The sequence below is a fragment of the Equus caballus genome, chromosome 16 (assembly GCF_041296265.1).
Source record: "Equus caballus isolate H_3958 breed thoroughbred chromosome 16, TB-T2T, whole genome shotgun sequence".
Taxonomy (NCBI): Eukaryota; Metazoa; Chordata; class Mammalia; order Perissodactyla; family Equidae; genus Equus; species Equus caballus.
This window is the reverse complement of record NC_091699.1, coordinates 19,349,779-19,356,938: the sequence shown is the minus strand read 5'-3', so window position 1 is coordinate 19,356,938 and position 7,160 is coordinate 19,349,779. Positions and strand designations below refer to the sequence as shown.

The 7,160-nt window shown below is 53.2% G+C and overlaps 1 long non-coding RNA gene across 1 annotated transcript; it reads right to left on the bottom strand.

Moving 5' to 3' along the window:
* Positions 1-563: 563 nt before the first annotated feature.
* On the bottom strand, positions 564-4,799 carry LOC138918194 (uncharacterized). Its single transcript, XR_011427203.1, has 2 exons — positions 4,534-4,799; positions 564-4,032 (listed from the first exon to the last, which is right to left on the bottom strand). It is a non-coding gene; the product is annotated as an uncharacterized lncRNA (long non-coding RNA).
* Between the last annotated feature and the right edge of the window lie 2,361 nt (positions 4,800-7,160).

Here is a 7,160-nt window from a genome sequence, read left to right as displayed (position 1 = left end):
TCCGAGTGAGAACCCTGGTCTCCTGGTCTCCTGGTTCCTGGCTGAGAGGAGAAGGCGGGGGCGGGGGAGGGGTGTCCTCCGGGGCTTTCTGGGACCCCTGGCCTCCCTGCCAGGGAAACCGGTCCCCAGGGGGTCCACTGTTTGCTCTCCACTGACGCCTGCAGGAGCTCAGCCTCCCCTGGAGACCGGCCTGGGCCGCGGCCGGGTGGGGCTGGCCCAGGAAGCTGGGATGCATTCTTGGGCCCCCCAAGGTAAAAATAGTTCTGCTTTGTTAGGCTGGGCGGTTCCACCCTGCTTGGCCTGGCAGCCTGCCCGCTGGAAAGGCAGATGCCAGCCTATTTCAGGCTGTAAAAACAAGCCCCCGCCGGGCCCGGCGTCAAGCCCCCGGATAGCGGTATTAATATCCCACTATCTCGTTCCCTCGGGCCAGCGGAGAAACCTCGTGGCTGCACAATCCTCCTCCTGTGAGTCATCATCCCAGCTGCCAAACCACTATAGATGATGCACACGACCCTCCACCCCACGTTCCCTCAAACCAAACAAAACTCGAAAAGGCTGGAGTAGGAAGAGGAATTATGGTGATGACAATGAAGCACTCGCCATGCACAGAGCACTAGGACAGGCGCGTCCTTCCACCTGATCCTCTGTTCACGGCAGCCCTGGGGAGGCACCTATTACAAGGCCCACGTTCTAGGAAAGGAAACTCAGCTCAGAGAGGTGAAGTAACCGGCTCAAGGTCACACAGTTTCTAATCAGCGAGGCTGGGATTGAAGCCCAGGTCTGCCTGACTCAGAAACCGATGCTCTTTCCGCCGGCCACTTCTCCAGATGCCGCACTAAAAGAAAGCCTGACTGTCTCATTGTTTTCCTTAGTTTTGTTTTAAGTAACAAACTCCACTGGGGTGTTTTCAATAGCTTTCTGGTGCCTTCGAGATAACTTCCAGTCTCCTTGGTGTGGCCTTCAAGGCCCTTGGAAGTCTAGCCCTTTTACTGCGTTCCCGCTGTACTCGTGCTGTCTGCCCCTGTCTCCTCCTCTCCCTCCATCTAACTCTTTCCATCTGTTGTGATCTGAATGTTTGTGTCCCCCCAAATTCCCATATTGAAATCCAAACCCCCAGTGTGTGAGGAGGTGGGGCCTTGGGAGGTGATGAGGCCATGACGGTGGAGCCCTCACGATGGGATTAGTGCCCTTCTAAGAAGAGACCCCAGAGAGCTCCCTCTCCCTGCTCTCCACCACGTGAGGACACGGCCAGGAAGAGGGCTTCACCAGACACCAGACCTGCCGGTGCCTCATCTTAGACTCCCCAGCTTCCAGAACTGCGAGAAATAAACGTTTGGTGTTTAAGCCTCCTGGTCTATGGTATTTTGTTACAGCAGCCCAAGCAGATTAAGACACCGTCGTTCGGTGCCCAGCTCCAGCCCCACCTCCTCCAGGCAGCCTTCCCTGATGGCTCTCTGCCCAGAGCAGAGTGAGCTCCCTTGCATCTGACCTACTGTCATTCCCGCCGTCTGTGTGCATGGGGCACCTCTGCAGAGGGCCTTTCAGGGTTAGAGACGTCACGTGTCCGTGTTGTGTCTTCCTATGTGGACTAGAAGCTGTTGGAAGGCAGGGCTGCCTCTGTGCTGCTGAGTCTGTTTCCGTCGCTCCCCTGTCCCCAAACCTTCAACGGCATAGGATTATATTCACCCCTCCATCCGCGCATCATCCATCCATATATCTAATCCCTCCCCCAAGAAATAGCTCTTGTGCGCAGTGTAAGAAATGTGGGAGTGAGTTAGACGCCTGCAGCGGGAGGGGAGACAAGGCAGGAGGAAGCGGAGCACAGCCGCTCAGTGCCGTGGAAGGGGCGGCACGGCGTCTTCCTGGGGAAGTGGACCCCGGAGTTGGATCCCGGAGAAAGAATGGAGGCTAAACAGGGGAAACTAGGAGACCACCGTGAAACAGGCTCCCCGACACTCCCTCCAGGGTCTGACCGAACATCCTCGTCCCCGTCAGCCGCTGCATCAGTCAGGTCCCGACAGGGAAGTCTGGCTCGCTCACGTCAGGACCACACCAGAAGTATTTGCTTTCATGGGGACAATTGTACATAAGGGGACAGGTGGGGCACCACGCGGGTGAGCGTGGTCACCTGGCTAGTTGCAGTGGAGCTGTTACCATCCCCCGGGCCTGAAAGGGTGAGGGCAGGGCGAGTCCTTAGAAATCCAGAAGGAGAGCTGAGTAGAGGCCCTGTGAGAGGAGCAGTGACTTTCCGCCAAAGGGCACAGGAGCCCAAGGCAAGCTCGCAGGCAGGGGGCCAAGAGGATCCCTCCGCTGAACTCAGTCTCCCCTCTCCGCTGATCTCCCCCGGTACCTCCCATTGGCCAACCCAGCCAGAGCAAGGGAACCTGGCCAGCCCGCTGGGACAGAGAGCAGGGTGCAAAGGATGGAGGGAGACTCCAGAGGGGCAGACCGAGCTGCCCAGCCCAGCCAGCCATGCACCCTGGCTCCAGGACACTTGGACTGACTGCTGTCCCCTGAACCCACCCTTGGCCCTCACACCTCTGGGACTTTGCTCATTCTGTTCCCTCTGCCTGCAACTGCCTTTCCCAGCTTCCATGCCCATCGAAATCCTGTGCCTCCTGCAGGCACACGCACAGGCATCCTCAGAGAGTCTTCCGCATCTACTCAGAAAGCATTCATCTTTTTAGTGCTTGTGTCGTTCTCTTATGTGTCTTTTTCCCTCCACCCCGACTAGTCTCTGAGCCCTCTAAGGGCAGGGGCTGTGGCTGATTCATCTTTAAAATCCTGAATCTTTGCCTCCTCTAAGTCGTGAGCGTGGAATCTGTCAAGAACTGTGAAGGGTCTAAGAATTTAGCCTACTTGCAAGCTCAAGTCAGTCTGCTGGTTTCATGGGTGCTGGCAGAAGACACGAGACACCAGTAGCGAGATGATCAGTGTTTTGTTTTGTTTTGAAGGATTCACTCTGAGCTAACATCTGTTGCCAATCTTCCTCTCTTTTTTTCCCTCCCCAGAGCCCCCGTGCATGGTTGTATTTCCTGGTTGTAAGTCATTCTAGGTCTTCTGTGTGAGTTGCCACCACAGCATGGCAACTGACAGATGGGTGGTGTGGTTCCTCAACCAGGAAGCAAACCCGGGCCACCCAAGCAGTGAGTGCCTGCATGTGCAGTGGGTTGCATTATAGGAGAGCAGTACTGAACTTACAGAACCCAAATATTTTATAGTGACCAGTGAGCTCCTTGTGCTAGAGGAAGACACTGTCTCTGTCTCCTGAGGGTTTCTGAAATGATGGCATGGTCCAGAACAAAGGACAGACAGTGCCTCTGCCTGTAAGCCATGCAGAATCAGTACTGAGAACCCAGTGGGATGCCTGACCTTGTCCCTCCTGGGGGCCCTCGTCCAGCAGATGCCAGGACGTGCAGTGATATTACCATCAGAAACTGGGGAGGGGTTGAGGGGTGATAAAGAACCTGACTGCTTCCCCTAAACCCATGGGACCATGCTTGGAGGTGGGGAGGGAGACGGGGTGAGGAGAGGCGATAGAGTGAGGAGGATCCAGAGCAGTCCTAGGAGGCGCCCCTGGGAAGTCACAGAATTCTCTTCTGAGACTCATTTCCCCCGTCTGTAGAAGGGGCATCATAACAGTTACCAGCTCACAAGGTGGCTGGGAGGATGAAACGAGTGCTGCCCTGTGAAGGACTTAGGCTGGCTCACAGTAAGTGATGTACATGTCAGCATAAAAGAACGAAGGCAAGAAGAACCGCCACGCCAAAGGAGGAGAGGCTGAGCACGTGGAGCAGACAGCCTGGCCGCTGCGGGAGCAGGGAGCAGAATCCCAGCTGCGGAAGGTGGAGAACGTCACCGCCCGCCCGCCTCTCCCCAGGCTCCGACTGGGCGCTCAGGCGGATGTAATTTCCTACACCATTGACTCTGGTCTCCGTCCCGCATCTGAATTCATAGACGGGATGTGATGACATCTACATGACTGACGATGGCTCCAGGCTCCCATGGTGCTGGCTTGGGACAAATTATTACCTAGTAAAAAATGGAGATGAATGGATCATTTCGGAATCTTTCCAAATACAAAATAAGTACCGAGGCAACGTCCATGCTGCTATTCCTGTTCTCATGCAGAAGTCGTTGGCTCTCTTCAGCAGCTGTCCTATGAACCGAATCATCAGAAAACCATAATGAAAACAGCCACTGCCGCAGACTGGGCACGCTAAGGAACATGCCAGGCCCTTTGATAGCTGCTCCTATTTGACCCTCATCATAACCCCAGGAACAGCCTGTCATCGTCATCCCCATTTTACAGATCAGAAAGCTAGAGCTCACGGAGGGGAAATAACTTGCCTCCAGTTCTAAGCTCAGGTGTAAAGCCAGGCGGGCCTGACCCCCAAGCCCAGGCTGTACCTCACTGCCCTCTGCTGCCGGAAGGGGCCTTGGAAATCACCTGCCCCTCACGTTTGCCTTACAGAGGACCAGCAACGTGGCCCATACTGTGTTCCAGAAAGCGACTGCCACTGACGCGCTTACCTCTGGGTCCAGACCTCTGTGCTCCCCATCCTTTGTTCTCTGACAGCTTCACCGGGACTTTGTGAGAAACAAACACAAAACAACATAAAAATGCAGAGGAAATTCAGAGGACGTGGTTGAGAGTGGGAGTGGGGCAGGAACCACAGCCGTGGGGCTGGGAACGCTGTTTCCAGTTCCGCCGAGCCCGGGATCATGGTCCATTCGAGCAGCGACGTCTCCACCAGAGGGCGCTAAGAATCTGTTAACCGATGAAACCACCTCGTTTCAAAGCTATCTCGGACGCCCTTAACTTAACTGGGGTTTCCTAGCTAGTGGTTCCCATGGGTACCACTGTGACACACAAGGTAATTGGAAAAGACACACAGATGAACTTACAAAAATTTTTAATTTATGTATCAGCATTCTAAAAAACTTAGTTTTCTCCTAAATGCACTTGGAAAGGAGAGATTTGCTTTCTGCCTGTGGTATAAATATTTTCAGAAAGTGAAGGATTTTTTGGCTAACTTCCAAAATATAGCTTCCAATGGAAAGAATTAAAGAATCGGATTTTTTTTTTTTTTTTTTTTTGAGCAAGATTAGCCCTGAGCTAACCACTGCCAATCCTCCTCTTTTTACTGAGGAAGACTGGCCCTGAGCTAATATCCATGCCCATCCTCCTCCACTTTATACATGGGATGCCTACCACAGCATGGCTTACCAAGCGGTGCCATGTCCGCACCTGGGATCCAAATCAGCGAACCCCAGGCCGCTGAAGCGGAACGTGCACACTGAACCGTTGCGCCACGAGGCCGGCCCCAAGAATCAGATTATGGAATAAGCTCTCCTGGCCCTTGTCACTGCAAGCGTCTGCTGACCGAGTGGCCTCCCCGAGGTTCTTAACCGGCCGTGGAGGCCGGTGGCTGCTGCTGGCCCCGGAAGCACTCACAGGCCCGCGTCTCTGTAGGGTGAGGGGGATGCAGAGCCCCAGAGGGTTGTTTTGCCGCTCCTAGAAAATGAACCAGACAGAGGGCGGTAGGGCATGGTGCATCTCCCAAGAGCCTCGCCCCTTCTGGGCAATTTCAGGTCACTGAATGCTCATCCATTAGGACAGGCCGCCATGTTGCACAACTCCAGGGGCACGATTCCCATCCCGAGAGTGATGAGTGTCCCTCTTTCCCTCGGAGTCATGCGTAGCACAGCAGTACTTGGGGGCCCTGACAGTAAGCATTCGTTCACCCATCCATTCATTCATTCAACGGTGTTTCTGAGCAGCTGCTTCTTGCCAGATCCTATGGGAGGCCTCGCTTTTTAAAAACATATCATCAAAAGTGCAAGGGTTAGGGCAGCTTTCAACTGGGGAAATGCATCTCACTTTGAGAAACTCAAGACAAGAAAACTCAGATCTTCAGAAGCTATTTACACACTGATGGGACAAACCTAGAAAACAGCAGATCTGGGACTAAAGAATCTGGCCTGCTCACCGCACTGCCCTCCAGTGGGCCAGTGACCCTCAGGATGTCTCTAACCTGTGGAAAGGAGCCAAGGCTGTTGCTCCTATTTCACAGAAAAGCATATTAAGGCGTCCAGAAGACAACCGGGACAGGTTATCAAGATCAACATCTACTCAACTGTTTTTGTGTTTGTTTGTTTGTTTTTAAAGACTTTATTTTTCCTTTTTCTCCCAAAGCCCCTCAGTACATAGTTGTGTATTTTAGTTGTGGGTCCTTCTAGTTGTGGCCTGTGGGACACCGCCTCAGCATGGCTTGATGACTGGCGCCATGTCAGCACCCAGGATTCGAACTGGCGAAACCCTGGGCTGCTGAAGCAGAGCGCGTGAACTTAACCACTCAGCCATGGGGCCGGCCCCTGCTCAACTGTTTTTTAATTGGAGTGCAATGGACATACAATAGCATGTTAGTTTCAGGTGTACATCATAGTGATTTTGTTTCTCAAGAAAGATATCTTAGGGGCAGGCTCCGTGGCCGAGTGGTTAAGTTTGCGCGCTCCGCTGCGGCGGCCCAGGGTTCGGATCCTGGGCGCAGACATGGCACCGCTCGTCAGGCCACGTTGAGGCAGCGTCCCACATCCCACAACTAGAAGGACATGCAACTAAGATATACAACTGTGTACAGGGCGGGTTTGGGGAGATAAAGCAGGAAAAAAAAAAAAAGATTGGCAACAGTTGTTAGCCCAGGTGCCAATCTTTAAAAAAAAAGAAAGAAAGATATCTTCCAATTCCTGCCAGTCATGTCTGGATGTGAATCATAGAAACACTGAGCTTGTATTCTCTCTAGCATCTTGCGCCTACAACCCACCTTTACAAACACCTTCCTGAGGAGCAGATCCCTGCCGAGGACACCCACTCCTCTCCCCACACCTTCCCATCAGACATTCTGTCTCACATTCGACTGTTGGAGTTCTTTGCGTCGATGCTCTGGAACGTTTATTGTCAAAAACGTAAGAAGCTGACTGCGGTCACTCTGTTTTAGGTGAGTCTCAGTTGCCACAACAGAAAGGGGGAAAAAAGAAGAGCGAGAAAGAAAAAATGATAAATGAGAAAAAGGCATTGGAAGAGAGGGAAGATGAAGAGAAGAAAAGGAGGTGAAAGAAGGGAGAAGAAAGGAGGAGCAAGGGAGGGATAATGTCCT